Below are 16,496 nucleotides of genomic sequence, written 5' to 3' on the forward strand. Positions count from 1 at the left end.
CTAGAGGGGTTCAACAGCAGATTTTAATTGGGAGAAGAACGAATCAGTGACCTTCAAGATATGTTTATTAAGATTATCCAGATTTAGGAACAGAAAAAGAGTGAAAAAAAACTAACAGAACTTCAGAGGCCTGTGAAACTTCAGATACTGTATCAATCCATGCATTCTGGGAATTCCAGAAGGGAAGGAAAGAAACAGAAAGAATATCTGAAGAAACAATGGCCAAAGACTTCCCAGATTTGATGCAAACATTAATTTATACATCCAAGAAGCTCAATAAACTCAAGTAGGATAACTAAAAAGAATCCACATCAAGACACATCATAGTCAAATGTTAAAAGACAGAGAAATCTGAGGACAGGCAGAAAAAAAGTCTCATCACAAGCAAAGAGTTCTCAATTAGATTAACAGTTGACTTCTCATCAAACACTATGAAGGCCAGAGGGCATTAGAATAACATATAGGGCATTAGAATAACACATTCAAAGCAGTGAATTTTTCTAAAGTTAGCCAAGACTTCTATAGCCCACATAATTATCCTTCAAAAATTAAGACAAGCAAAACCAGAAAGAATCTGCCACTATCAAATATGTCCTATAAGAAATACTAAAGGGAGCTCTTAGGCTGAAATGAAAAATCACTCAATATTAAATCAAATCCACCTGAAGACACAAAGAGAACTGGTAAAGCTAACTACATAGTTAAATGCAAAATACAAAATGAATGCATTTTTTATAATCCTTTTCTATTTAAAAACAACTGCATAAAACAATAATTATAGAAGTGGTAATGATGGGCTTACAACGTATAAAGCAAGGAATTAACCCATACTGAAGTAAAGCTTTCGTATACTTTGGAAATTAAGTTGATCAACTTGTTTTAAATTAATCAAATTGTTTAAATTAAGAATTTCACTGTAAATCCCAGGCAACAACTAAGAAAATAATTCAAAAATAATCAACAATATCATCAGGAATGACAGAATAAAAGCCTATGAAAATTCTCCAGAAAGCAACAAGAAGATTTAAATGGTACACTAGAAAACACACATATTTAATATACACAGGTAACAGAGGACTTGAGGAACAAAAAAGACCTAAGACACAGAGAAAACCAATAGCAAACAAAGTGAATATATCCATCTGATAAACAGCAGTTACATTAAATGTAAATAAACACTCAAGTCAAACATTCTAGTTAAACACTTACAAAAGGCAGAAATTAGCACAAAAAAATTTTAAATGATTCAACTATATGCTGTTTTAAAATTTAGATTCAAAAACACAAGTAGGTAAAAGTAAAAGGATGAAAAAAAGATATATCATGGAAACATAACTTAAACAAGAATTACTGTGACAATGTTGATAACAGCAAAACAGACTCTAAGACAAAAATGGTAACCAGAGAGAAATAATATTTTATAATGATAAGTAAGTCAATTCAAAAGGAGGACATATAGAAAGATTATAAACATATATGTTATAAGGGGCTACAAAATACATAGGCAGAAACTGAGAGAGCTGAAGGGAGAAATAAACAATTTAACAACAATAGTTGAAGATGGCAATACTCCATTTTCCATACTGGATAGAACAATTAGGAGATCAACAAGGACAGACATGTACCAAAATAAAAAGAAAGAAAAAGAAAAGATAATTGAGCTTTATCAAAATTACATAGTTTTGTGCTTCAAATGACACTATCAAAAGAGTAAAAAGGCAATCCACAGAATAGAAAAAATTTTTCAAGTCATACATCTCATTAGGCTCTAGAATCCAAAATGTAAAAAAAAAAAAAAAATTTACAACACAAAAATTTACAAATAAATAACCTTAGTTTATTATAAAATTACAAAGGATGTGAATAGATCCTTCTCCAAGGAATATACTCAAATGGCCAAAAATCACACAAAAAGATGTTCAACATCATGAGTCATAGAGAAAAGCAAATCAAAACCACAATGAAATACCATTTCATACCCACCAGAGTGGCTAAATTAAAAAAACAGTCATAAGTGTTGGTGATGATATAGAGAAACTGGAACCCTCAGACATTGCTGCTTAAAACGTAAAATGGTACATTCACTTTGGAAAACTGTTTGGCAGATCCTAAAATGATAAACATATAGAGTTACCATATGACCCAGTAATTCCACTCCAAGGTATATACTCAAGAGAATTGAAAACATATATCCACACAATATACATCAAGGCTGTATATTGTCACCCTTGCTTATTTAACTGATACGCAGAGTATATCATGAGAAATGCTGGGCTGGATGAAGCACAGGCTGGAATCAAGATTGCCGGGAGAAATGTCAATAACCTCAATACGCAGATGACACCACCCTAAAGGTAGAAAGCAAAGAGGAACTAAAGAGCTTCTTGATGAGGGTGAAAGAGGAGAGTCAAAAAGCTGGCTTAAAATTCAACATTCAAAAAACTAAGATCATGGCATCTGGTCCCACCAATGCATGGCCAATAGATGCAGAAAATATGGAAACATTTATTTTCTTGGGCTCCAAAATCACTGCAGATGGTGACTGCAGCCATAAAATTAAAAGACACTTACTCCTTGAAAGAAAAGCTATGACAAATCTAGACAGCACATTAAAAAGCAGAGACATTACTTTGCCAACAAAGTCCACCTAGTCAAAGCTGTGGTTTTTCCAGTGGTCATGTATTTATGTGAGAGTTGGACCAGAAACAAGGCTGAGCATCAAAGAACTTGCTTTTGAACTGTGGTGTTGGAGAAAACTTTTAAGAGTCCCTTGGACTACAAGGAGATCAAACCAGTCAATCTGAAAGGAAAGCAATTCTGAATATTCATTGGAAGGACTATGCTAAAACTGAAGCTCCAATATTTTGGCCACCTGATACAAAGAGCCAACTTATTGGAAAAGACACTGATGCTGGGAAAGCCTGAAGGTTAGAGGAGAAGGGGACGGCAGAAGATGAGATGGTTGGAATGGCATCATAAACTCAATGGATATGGATTTGAGCAAACTCCAGGAAATAGCGAAGGACAGCAAAGCCTGGCATACTGCAGTCCGTGGAGTCACAAAGAGTCAGACATAACTGAACGACTGAACAACAACAACAACAATCCTCACAAAAACTTTTACACAAACGTTCATAGCAGAATTATTCATAATAGCCAAAACATCTCAAATACCCATCAACTGATAAATGGATAAACAAAATGTGGTATATCCATACAACACAATTTTTTTGGCTATATATAAGAAAAGCATGCTAACACATGCTACAATATGGATAAACTTTGAAAACATTGTGCTATGTTAAAGATGCTAGTCTCAAAAGGCTACGTATTATATAATTCTACTTTTATGAAATGTCTACAAGAGGCAAATCTAAACAGATGGAAACTGGAGAGATGGTTGCCAGGGGTTGGAGAGAGGTGAAATGAGGAGAGACTGCTAAGGATACTTGTCTTCTTCTGAGGGTAACAGGTTCTGATATTACAGGGCGGTGTTGATTACACAACTTTGTAAATATACTAAAACCCACTACATGGTACAATTTAAAATGACAGATTTCATGGTATGTGAATTGTATCTCAAACAAAGCCATTATTTTTTTTAATCAGTGAGGAAAATGAATACCTCCAGAATGACTCTCCAAGGCAGAAAATAAACCATATTTTGTCTCATAATCATTACAGATCATTGACCTAGACTGTACTAAATGTAAGGATGATAATAATGTATAGATAAATAACAAACACTACTAATCCTTAAGAAATTTAATTTTTAACAAGAAACATAATTAATACATCTTTGAAAGAATATTGATTCTTACACCAATTTTTACTGTCAAAATATATAAAATGCTAATTTTAACATTATGAACTTTATTTGAAAATTCAATTCCAGCAAACTTTAAATATTAGCCACCACCCAAATTCAACAACCAAATATTAAAGATAAATTAACTCTAATTCTATCTCCAGTCACACTTCTCTCCAGCACAATAAGTTCCAAATTATGGTCCAGTCTCCCAGCTCTTTTGCACTGTGTGGTCCTAGGTTGGGGCTGTCAAGAAATTTCCATGACCTCATTTCTTCACCATTGTCCAAATCCCATGCTCACTTTTCCTTCAGATTTTATAGAACCTAAGTTATATGCCTTTAGGCATCAGTTCAGTTCAGTCGCTCACTCGTGTCCGACTCTTTGCAACCCCATGGACTGCAGCACGCCAGGCCTCCCTGTCCATCACCAACTCCCAGAGCTTGCTCAAATTCATGTCCATTGAGTTGGTGATGCCATCCTAACCGTCTCAGCCTCTGTCGTCCCCTTCTCCTCCCACCTTCAATCTTTCCCAGCATCAGGGTCTTTTCCAATGAGTCAGCTCTTCGCATCAGGTGGCCAAAGTATTGGAGTTTTAGCTTCAACATCAGTCCTTCCAATGAATATTCAGGACTGATTTCCTTTAGGATGGACTGGTTAGATCTCCTTGCAATCCAGGGGGCTCTCAAGAGTCTTCTCCAACACCACGGTTCAAAAGCATCAATTTTTCGGTGCTCAGCTTTCTTTATAGTCCAACTCTCACAGCCACACATGACTACTAGAAAAATCATAGGCTTGACCTTTGTTAGCAAAGTAATATCTCTATTTTTTAGTATGCTGTCTAGGTTGGTCATAACTTGCATCACTTTCCTCCAAACACCATTAGTTACTGAGGTTCTTCAGACCTGTATTTTATTGATAAACCAAGTCATCAAAGCAAGTACAACTCCCTTCTTTATGTCTTTTTATTTCTTTTACTTAGTAAAGATCCAAAGTGGTCCTTACTAGAACCAAAATGCCTCTACCCATGTTTGGTGTCCTAAACTAAAAAGGTCAGATATTCACATCACCACATATGTTTTGTTGCTCTAGAAGAGGGGTTACAAAACAGATGCAGGCAGCATATGAATTTTGTTTGGCCTGAGCTGTTCTAAAAACATTTTAATTACCAACATATTACAGTCAAAGAGGTTTTGTATATACAAACTTAGATTTTTAGCTCTATTTGCTGAACACAAATTCCCACGTGGCAACAACTGGGTAAGCTGAGTAGTGACACCTCCTTCTCCTCTGATGAAGAATGCCTCTCCATTCCACCAGGTTTCCATGCACAGCAGTTTAAGCCATTTCATTTGTGACCACCTGGCTCTGAAGCAGTGGGAGGGGGAGAATAGAACTGAAGTCCAGAGAGTTAGAAGTTGCTTCTAATCATAAAGGGAAGACCTCTTTCCTTACCTTTGGTTTCAGGTTTCATGCCCATGTTTCTCTACCTTTGCCAAACTCTCTGAGTTTCTCACTCCAAAATGCTTAAAGTTCCTGTAATCACCGTCACATCTAACATCTAAGAACCAGTCTCATACTTAAATTACCCTGGAGCATTCCTGCAGAGGCATTTTCTGGCCTGGCAAGAAGCAGTGTAATTCCAAGCCACACAAGAGAAAACACTGAGGATCTCATCCACAGACCAATGAAATTGTCGTTTCCAGACTCACATCTCTCTGAAGATAAACGCTCCTCTTAAATTTCTGAAGTTTGTGTTAAAAATAAAATGCTTCTCAAACTTTACTGTGTACAGAACACATCTGAAGACCTTGTTAAAATGAAGATTCTGACTCAGTAGGCCTGGCTTCCAGGTGAGCTGATGTCACTGCACCAGTGTAGTCTGTAGCCTACACTCTGAATGGCAAGGAGTTAGAAGGCTTACAAAGGAAGAGGAGTTTTCTGAGATGGGAATTATCTCAATGAACCGACCTCCAAGACTTGACTTTCTGCCATTTTAGAACTACAAAAATGTTCATCTTTTAGTGTCTGTACCAATTTAATATCTGATTTATATAAATGACAGGTTTCCATAATGGTTCATGAAAAAAAACACATGGTCTCTTCAGCCATTAGCCATTGATTATCACATATGTATTCACTTCATGATCAATACTGGGCACTATACAGAGGTATCAGCCAAGTTCTCATATCTTCAAAGTACTTAAATCTAGTTGGCAAAAACACTAATAGCAAACAAAATAAGTTGTTACAGCAGATGATTAAGATCTTTACTGCTATAAGATAGTGATTCCCAAGAGTGGGGCATATCAGCCTCTAGGGGGAAGATACTAAACACACTGTCCCCAATCCCCTCCCAGAGTAGGATACTCACTCTACCCCCAGTCTTACTCCCAATCACAACAAAGGAAGCTGCATTTACTTCTAGAAATGCCATATTCTTCATAAGGGTAAGACGGCAGGAGGGGAGGAAGAAATGATGCAAAACACAATTTTTTAATGACACACAGAAAAGCAGGTAGAATTGGTGGGTGTTCCAGATGGGAAGTACTTCCTGTGGTAAAAGTACTGAGGTGGAGATGAGCCAGGGCATGTATGGAACGGAAAGAAGACCTGCCTAACTGAAGCAGACGAGAGTGCCCCACCCGCCACCACCCCATTCTAGGTGGAGCAAGTATGAAAACGGTCTGTAAGAACTTGATGACCACCTATTAACAACATTAAAGAGATACCTCTTCAGAAGAAGGTTGAACTCATTTGCCTTTAAGGCCCTTTCCAATTTTTCCTCAACTAGAGAACAAAACCCCAGTTTTCCTCTAACACGTAATTCTAACCTGCACCATGGCCCTTGCCTGATGTTGAACAAGAGAAATGAGTGAAGAGAATGTGGATATGTAGAAGTGGATGGTGTATACATTTAAGAAAAAGAGATCCTAAGTCATGGCATCGGGTTAAATTCCACGGCTGTTCTACATCCCTGGTTCTTTGAGACGTCTCTCGTAGGTCTTATTTTCAACTCAGCCGTTGATCAGCCAATCATCTGTACAACTCTTCTCTGAACCCTGTCCAAATTATCCTCATCCCTCTCACATAGACAAGTGATGAATTACACTCCAGGTCTTGCCTGCCCACCCCATGGAAAAGAAGTCTCACTTACACTTCCTTCTCTAGCCAGCTCCTCCTCTACAAAGCACTTAAGACACTTCCAACTATGTTTTTTTTTTTTTCCATTTTCTACTTACAAAATATTTCAAAAATACATTCAGAAGACCGTAAAGTTCAGAAGTTAACATAAAAGTAGCCCAAATACCACCACCCTAAGGTAAAAATATTTACCTTTACAATGTCTGCCACATTTGCTTTGCAATTACATAGTCCCTTGTTTATTCATATCTCTGTTGCTCTTGCCTATTTCCTAACTCGATTCTATGTCTTATCTGGTCAGGGCCATGTCTGAATATTGACCTCTTTTAACCTATCCCTCAGAAGACAGCCTGGTACATATAAGGCTCTCAATGTTTATTCAATGAATAATGCATGAATGACTTCTGTCCTAGAATGAAATAATGGCCATCACTATAGAAGAGTTATCAGACAAAAGACAATGACTCCATCTTTATTAAAATCCAAATAAATAAAGAAAAGAATCGCTTTTTTTTTTTTTTTGGCCTTGCCACAAGGCTTACAGGATCTCAGTTCCCCAACCAGGGACTAAACTCCAGCCAAGGCAGTGAAAGCCTGGAACCCTAACCATTAGGCCATCGGGGAACTCCCTGGGAAACAGATCTTTACTTAAGGAAGAGGGTTCAAATTTAAGTGTGTGCTATAACTGGATATTCCATATTAGAGTGGGTTAGCTGAACAAGGAATAGAACTGCCCTAGAGCCCTGATCCCTCTTGCCCTAGACAGCACACATATCTGCCCAAAGACATGTAAAGAACATAAGCCCTCAGAGCATCTCCTAGTTTCAAGATGCCAACTCAACAGCTTAAAGGGGGAAAGAACAAAAGAGACAGAGGTAGAGGAGAAGAGAGGGAAGATGACAGGAGGGTTGGGAAGAGGCAGGGAGGGAGGAGGGGAGAAATGAGGGGAGTACTATGCAAAGAATCCTAGAACACTAGAGAACATTAATTTTTTTTCTAGGTTACATCAGGGGCAATACAAATCCTGTTCTAAAAACAAAGTCAAGTACCAAGTCCATCTGTCTGAAATGAAGGCAAGCCTAAGGCAAAAGTATAAGAAAGGTCAAGTCCAATTGTCAGACTTCTCCACCTCCTTTACCTGCCCTCCCGGCCATCCAGCATCTTAACAAAATCCTTAAAGCCTGGGTTCCTCCCACTGTGGTTCTCTACATGCTCTCAAACGTTATATACATATACACTTGTATTCTCACCCCATCAACTTTATTGGATCTAAGTTCTATTTCTTTGTGCTCTTATTCTTCCAATAGGTCACCGAAAGATAATATGCTTCTGATTTAAAGGACTGCCCATTACTGAAAATACTACTTTCTTAACTCTTTATAGCCAATGTGGACCTCTAACTCTTTCTAATTAAAAAAATGTCTTAGTCCCTATGATTGTAGCAGACTGTTTTGTTAGCAATTCTCCCTTTTCTCCCTGTCCCTGACATGGTTCCATGTGGGCAGAGTATAGTACTGAGGCTTGACACTTGATATAAGAGAAATCATTTCTAAGTGTGATGTCGTAAAGAAACATCTTTCTTGCTCTGCAGATATCTTACATCACAGGTAAAATACCTTATGAGCACCTTTCCCCTAAACAGCCAGAGTACATTAGTACAGAGAAGCAGCTTTACACTCCTTGTCCATCACTTTGCACAGCACACACAGATACACATGGGCCGTAATTTATCCAGTTTTCACTTTCTTTCAGTAGTTCCTCAAGATCAGAAGGTGCTACATCTTCACTGTGAATGGAAGAACATGTAGGTTGGCTTCTAGGCACAACTTCTTTTCTTCATGAAGTCACAACCTTCTTATCTATACATGAACCTAATGCTCTGTCAGTTCTGCTTCCTGAGGACTTTTCCTGTCTCATATATAATGGTTAACCAAAAGAAAAATCTCTTCTTCTATACCACGAGTTTTCAGTGATAAATGAACAAAGCATCACCAAGTGCTCCTCCCTGAACAAATGCCAAAAGCTGATTCATTCTCTGCATGACATCGGTGGTTTCATCCAACCATAAAGTGAAATATCTGCTAGTGTGTACATGATAGTAATCACTCTTCCACACTCTACTCCACTGATAATAGGCAACAGCCAACTGTGTCATTTGACAAAGGAATTCTGACAATAACTTCTGGTTTCTTTCTGCAGATAATGTTTGTCTTTAACTTTACAACTGATTTTCCAAGTGTCTCTTCAATAAAATGACTTATACTTACTTTTGTTACAAGGATCACTTAATGATGCTACTAAAGTTTTCATCTCTTTCCTACTGTTAGAAGTTTAACACATTAATTTTGTAATGGAAAATATCATTGAGTTCTTGTCCTGGGAAACTTGAATGGTATAACAGAGAAGCCACTGTGCTTTGTTTGAAAATGACACCAAAACATCCATGGCTTCACAGAAAAAGTTTCACAACAGGCGATGACTAAAGACTAGGAGCAAATGGATGGCAAACCCAATAAAAAGCACTTTTGAAATAGTCATCATCTTATTTCCTTTTGCTTTTTTTATAATGTTCCATTTCAGCTACTGTTTTGAAATCATTACTCTCACAAACTCCCTTGTTTTTACACATACAGATTCACATTTTATATTTCACATGGGATTTAGTTCTCTAAGTATGTTTGTGACATTTTGAACTGTAGCATTTTCATTACTGTTTTCATCACTATTTTCACACTGCAATGAACCACTTTTGAGCCTCTGATCTATTTTTGCACAATGGAGATAAAACTTAAGACCAGCAACAATAAACTATGCTATTTTAACAAGTAAACAATAAGCAAATGACATAAAAAGTATAATAACTAAGATGAAGTGCACCATGTATGAAATGCAAGTGATATTGACCACTGTAGTCTTCAGAGCACAAACACAATTAATAGCAGAATACCTTTTTGCTACATGCTCTGCTACCCCTACATCATCTTTCTGATTCACATTTCCATGTCCCCCCCATCACTCCACCCTCTTGTGTTGGTTTTCTCACTAATCTTTGAACTCATCCAAACATATTCTCACCTTCACTCCTTCACACTGACTGTTCTCTCTGCCTGAAACACTCCCCTCTGGTATCTGTGTGAGCAACTTCTTTCACTTCCTTTAAGTCTTTGCTGAAGGTTTCTTCATGAAGGCTACTCAACTAATTTATCTATTCTACTTTCTTCCAAAGTATTACCTCCTTCTACAATGCTATATAATTCACTTATTTATTTGGCTTATTGTGCATCTCCCACTCCCACCTCTTCACTCTCAATAAAATGAAAACTTTATAAGGGCAGGGATCTTTGTTTTATCCATTCAGCATCTAGATTCATGGAAGGTAAGGTGCTCAATAAATAGTATTAATAGTTGAATGAATAAATGAATGAGGGAGTAAGTAAAATTTTTTCATTGCTTTTCCTCTCTAGCCACCAATCTGTCTGTGGCTCTTACCTGAGAATTAAACAGAAAATGGAGAACCATCAAATGATTTAAGCAAGAGAACTGCACAAGGTCAGAAGATGACTTAAAGTCTGGAGAGGCTGGACTTCTTTTTTTTAGTTTAAAAGTCAATCTATGAAAGAAACGATGAAAGTCACAATTTTCCAAATGACTAGGTATTCTTAAGCAGTTAATTTCAATCCCATAATACACATATCTATAAATATATGAGCAATGTCTGTGTATATACACATATACATATACAAATGCACACATTAAACATATGTTGAACAAATCTAGAAGTTAAGGACATTCTTCTATCATATGGGTATTCTTCATAGAAAAGCTAATGACTTAGGTAATAGTTAAGACAATCATCCAACATAACTTTCCTGACACAACAGTATAAACTGTTTGATATGGTGCCCCTTCCAGTTAGGACCTCTTTTTACTCTCAAGGGGCTTCCTTGGTAGCTCAGACGGTAAAGAGTCTGCCTGCAGTGCGGGAGACCCAGGTTCGATCCCTGGGTTGGGAAGATCCCCTGGAGAAGGAAATGGCAACCCACTCTAGTATTCTTGCCTGGAAAATCCCATGGACGGAGGAATCTGGCAGGTTACAGTCCATGGGGTTGCAAAGAGTCAGCAAAACTGGGCGACTTCACTTTTCACTTTACTCTCAAGAGTGTCCTTGTCTGAACAAAAATAACTATTCAGTCATCCCACTTATAAAGAAGATACATACATTTCTTCTTATTCAAGCATGCTGACCAAGCTTTTGAGGATTTCAATGGAGTGGGTGTGGAAAAAGTGACAGCCATAATTATTTGTAACACCTACTGGCCAGCACTGCACACGAACTCTTTCAAACAGGCAATTCTTTAGCAAAGAAGCACAGCCATTATTGTAAAATTACACGCCACAAGCTCCAGATATCTAGTGTTCAAACTCAAAGCCCCGTCAGGTCACCTGCACAATCTCCAGTCCTGTGAGAATGTTCATGTGGTGAGAGGGCACACCACATTCTTCTCTGCAAGCCCTTTGTCTGAAAAGCTGAGACCCAAACCCAAGACTCTTGTCAGAAGAGAGGGCAGAAAACAAAGGCTCTTCTATTATCCTCGTGGCCCAGAGGGCTTGGAAACTAGGAGAATGTGGAGTCAAGTCTTCACAACAACACATGTGTTTGGTCTCTCGGTGAATTCCAAGAACATGACCAAACACCAGATCTTGAAATTTGCATACGTGCTAAGTCATTTCAGTCATGCCAATTCTTTGTGATCCTATAGACTGTAGCCCACCAAGCTCCTCTATCCATGGGATTCTCTAGGCAAGTAGAATAGGTTGCTATGCCCCCCTCCAGGGGATCTTCCCAACTCAGGGATAGAAGCCAAGTCTCTTAAGTCTCTTGCATTGGCAGGCGGGTTCTTCACCACTACAGCCACCTGGGACGCCCTTGAAACTTGCATTCCAATCTGCAAAAGCCATGCAGCCATTAGGTCTGCTAACAGGTTTTGTTGAAGCTGCTGTCCTGAATCATAGGAGTTGTCGCAAATCGTGTCAGCCCTAGGTAAACAGGTGTTAATTCTCATTGTGTTCGAAGACAATATCATGGGCTTAGAGCCAAAGTACAGACTTAATACCTCAACCATAAAACTTTTATTTCTTGTATGTGTAAATAGATGACAAGCAACCAAATACCTCATTCTTTCATTTTCTTTATTATTTCTTTTTTTTCTTTAAGCATTTTTTTGGTTTAATTTTTTTTACTTTTTTTATCTTTGCGTTTAACAAGTTAAAGACTGAAATAAAGCCAGACTCAAAATCTGAAGTCAGAAGAGGGTGGTGAAGAAAATAGTGAAGATTCCTGAAAATCCAGGGTGACCATACAATTTATCATCCAAACCAGGGCACTTTTAAATGTGAAAGGGGATGCATTTGATGATTCAGATAGGGCAATAGGAATAAACCAACTGAGAAGGTGTGGTCACACTTCTAATCTCTCATTCATTTTCCCACAGAAAGGCCATCCTGTGTGTAAGGAAGCAATTCTGCCTCTGCTGTGTCAACCAAATATACTTCAAATGCAGTCCTCTCTCTTTCAGGCCAGGCCTGCCTTTCCACAATGGAGCTGGAAAGGTTTTCACTCCACCCTGCATTCCCTATTTGTGTAAAACTGGTTCCATTTTTATTCAGGAAAGGAGGCAGTAACATACAAGAATGTGGATGCAGGCCAGGTGCCCAGCAAACCCCAGGCCTGGTACCTTGGATTTCTCATAAAGGAACACTTCACAAGAGAGGAAGCAACCTACTGAGAAGGTACACAGATACCAACCGCACATTTAACAATCCGAATTTGAATGTTAGACCCTTTTTTGATGCCAAGGCACATGCTGAAACTGGACAGAGCCCAAAAGCCACCTCTCCAGCAACACACATTCATCCAGAAGAAATAGCTAGGGTATCTGTCCTCAGCTACAGGTAACAAGCTTAGTTCCTTTGCCTTTTGCTGAAATCAGTGGTGCAGAAGGATTTGGAAAAAAGTAAGGAAATATATTTTTTCCCCAAGATCACAGTTTCCAAGCTAAACAGAGCCAATGCTTACTTTTACCCCATACTTCCTGTTTCAAAGGGTCAAACATTACTCATGTTCTTCATAAAATTTAGTCCTGTAGCTAGTGACTGTGAATTTATTGGAATATTTTCCCTCACATGCATACAAAGGGCAGACCAATTTTGCAATCTAGCTGGAATCTATAGCCCATAAAGAATCTATAATGATGGTAGGAGCAGAGATGCTCCAGATGGCTTATCACAAATGTTCAGAATGACTTTAACTTCTTCACAGACTCCACAGTCACTCAGAAAGATTCACTGCCCAAGGTTGTTCAATGCTGTGATAGAGCACACTGCTAAAGCAAAAATCTTAGGCTTTTGCTAAGTGTAGGGGACTGAGCAAAAGACTGATGACCCAACAGTCTTAGGCTGTTAAGTCTTATAAAAGTAGAGTACTACCCACAGCTGAGAATCTGGGGACAAACACTGGCAGTCAGGAAACCACCTGTCATGGAGGTAGTAGAAGAAATTCCTTTTGAATTCATGCAGGTTGGACTAAAGTCCTTCCAGGTAGGGGACACTATAAGTCCAAGCGGCCATTTGTACTCAAGAACTACTGTTTTTCCCAGCAGTACAATAATCTTAAATTCAAAGACATTTTTGTTAATATAACTGTTTAAACTGCTTCACATAACAAAAATTGAGGCCAAAATGTGCCAAAGGAATAATCAAAACAAACAGCTCAGTAATGACTTTTTAAATGTTCAAAAAAAGAAACTCACTAGTCAAGCTGCTGGATGATACGGTTATAATGTCTTCTTTGGGAGATGAAAACTATGTCTTCCCCACTGTACCCCATCTCCCAACAGGGAAGTGGATAATTTTTTAAGAATACAATGACTCTTTATGCTGGGCTTCTCTTGTCTGCTGGGAATGCCATCTGTCTCCCACACTGTATAAACAATCCCTGCAGGAATCTTCTGAGGCCCAAACAGATTAGCAAACTCCAGATTTTCACACCATCAATAGCATCCCCATCCAGATTAGGGTTCTTGCTTTAATAACTCCAAGGATAAGCCTAACAACTGATCCTTTCTTGTTTATAGGTAATGTGAGTGTCATTTTGAAGATAACCTCTCAGAACATACAGCCATCTGTTGGGGGCGGGGGGAGGGGTGCGGTGGAGCTCTCTCTAGGCAACAGAAGAAATGAGCCCTTGAGGGAATAGGAGAAATAGTAAAATGAAAATCATACTTATGAGACAATACGAAAACATGAAATTTCACCGGGTTCACTCTACTAATTACGTTTAAATCTTTTTCTTCCAAATTACAAACTATAGAAAACTATTAAAAAAAAAAAAAAATAAGACAAGTTTCACACTTTGACAAAGGTATACGTGCAATGAGAGTTCAGTTTGCTTGACTCCAAGACAGTGAAAGCAGAAATCGTACTGGGAAGGGTAAGGGCCCCCAGAGAAGTTTGCCTAAGGTCCACCTCTATCCTCTACCTACAACGGTTGACAATGCCTGCCTTCTCCAAGTTCAACAGCGCTTGATCCCCTGTAACTGTGAGCTCTGTATTGTCTCCAAAGACTTCCAACTCTAAAAGAAACAAATGTGCCTGTAAAGATGTTCCTAATAATGATAACCAAGGGAAAACACCTGAGCTCTGCTAATAGAGAAAAACACAAGGCATGGAAAAGCCAGACCTCTGCAGTTGCACGTCCTCCAAAACGTCTACGTCTAAATCTGCAGCCCCAGTTTCCTCCAGGCCCCAAGCCGCGGCAGAGGATGTTCACAACACATTCCAAACCAAAAGGAAATGAAGCCTCTGCTCCCTCAAGAGATGCTCAGATAGACCCAAAAGTCTCAGCTCCCCGGAGAAGCAAACCTTGAAACACGTCCCGGTGCCTCTCACCCGCGTCTCGGGGCAGCGGAAGCCGAAATGTCAAATGAATGACCGCGCCGGGGCGCAAGGGAGGAAAACAAAGCCACCTCCCGTCGTCCGGCTTGCGGAGCAAAGGCCGGGCGAGGGCCGTGCACTCACCTGGAGCTCCGCGCCTGCCGCTGCCGGCTGCGGGTGGGGATGGGGCCGCCGGGCGGCTAGGCGCCCCGGCAGATGCCCGGACCCGCGGCCCCAGCGCCCTCCGGCCGGTCCGCGCGCGCCGCGGGAAAAGCAGGCGGCCGCGGGCGCCGCCGCGCGTCGCATGCAGCTCTCGGCTGCGGCGGCCGCTGCCACGGGACCGAAGGACCCTGCGCGGCCGTCTCCGACCCGGCAACCCGAGGCAGGGACGAGAGACGCAGCGCGGAGCCGAGCGCGCCCGGTGCGCCCCTCAGTGGCTCTTCCCGCCGCCCTCCGCAGCGGGCTGGGTCTCGGCTTGCCTTTGTGTTGGCATCCTCCTTCGCTCCCAACGACGCCCCGAGCTCCCCGGGCGGCTCCGCGCCACCGCCCACCCCCGGGTTACGCCGCGCCCCTCGCGCGGCCCGCCGATTCTGTCGAGTCAGCGGCGGCGGGGACGCGCGAAGCCATGTCTTCCGCCCGCGCTCGGGAGGGCACCCGGGGGTCCGGGCATCCCAGGGAGGTTCACCGCCGAGCTCCACGGCCCGGGCGCGGCGCGTCCCCGAGCGGCCCAGCAGCGCCCGGCTCCCCGCCGCTCGCTCTCCAGGCGTCGCCCGCGAGCCGCGCGCCGGCCCGCCCGCGTGGCCCCCTCTCACCGCTCCCGGCGGGCTCGCCCAGCCTCCCTCGTGCCGCCACCTTCCTCGGGCCCTGCGTGCCCGGTGCCCTTCCCTGCCCCGGCGCCCTGGCCCTCGGGGGCGAAGGGTGCGGGCCGCTCACCTCCGGCGGCGCCGGCGCCCCTCCCGCTGGACGCCTAGGCGACATGTGCCCGCACCTCCCTGCAGGGCGCTGGGCTGGGGGCTTCCTGCACGTCGTGGACCAGAGGGAGGGCAGCGGGAGGGGTGAGGGGAGAGGACGGGAGAGACTCCAGACCTTGTCCAGCTGGACGTTCCCGGGGAAGATGCGGGAGAGCGGGGCCGGTGCCGCCCGGAGAAAGACGAATCCCGAGGCTGCCGCGGAGCCTGAGCTGCTCTCCTTCTGCGACGCCGAAGGACATGAGGGTTCCGAGAGGCGCAGCAGAGGAAGAAGGAGACCCTCTGATATCAGGCAGGCTGGACTCTTCCGAAATGCCCCCGGAAGGCTGAATGCAGGAGTGTCATGCCTCGATTTCCCCAACCGCAAGGGCAAAACGGTAATACTCATGTCACCTACACGGGGTGTGGTCACGATTAAAAATGGATTGATGAAAGCGCTCCCAGCTACTTTGTCTAAAGAGGGCACTCAAATTAAAAATAACCGTATTGATACTTTAAGCTTTCTGTTTACTTTTTTTGCAGCGTCTTCATTGACTCAGTCCCACTTAGAGGAAAGGGTAAAAATGCGGAAATGTTAAGACTATTATCCCCTATGCATGATATCTATCCAGATAAGGGAAAGATTTGCACGCTTTTACAGTTAA

At 41.4% G+C, this 16,496-nt stretch overlaps 1 protein-coding gene across 1 annotated transcript in view; it reads right to left on the reverse strand.

The window, feature by feature from the left end:
* HECW2 (HECT, C2 and WW domain containing E3 ubiquitin protein ligase 2) overlaps positions 1-15,115 on the reverse strand; it is a 446,473-nt gene extending 431,358 nt beyond the window's left edge. The window contains exon 1 of the mRNA XM_024981178.1: positions 15,029-15,115. The gene's annotated coding sequence lies outside the window, so the exon portion shown is untranslated. The remainder of the gene's footprint in view (positions 1-15,028) is intronic.
* Positions 15,116-16,496: the final 1,381 nt, after the last annotated feature.

Source organism: Bos taurus, chromosome 2 (assembly GCF_002263795.3).
Source record: "Bos taurus isolate L1 Dominette 01449 registration number 42190680 breed Hereford chromosome 2, ARS-UCD2.0, whole genome shotgun sequence".
Classification (NCBI taxonomy): domain Eukaryota; kingdom Metazoa; phylum Chordata; class Mammalia; order Artiodactyla; family Bovidae; genus Bos; species Bos taurus.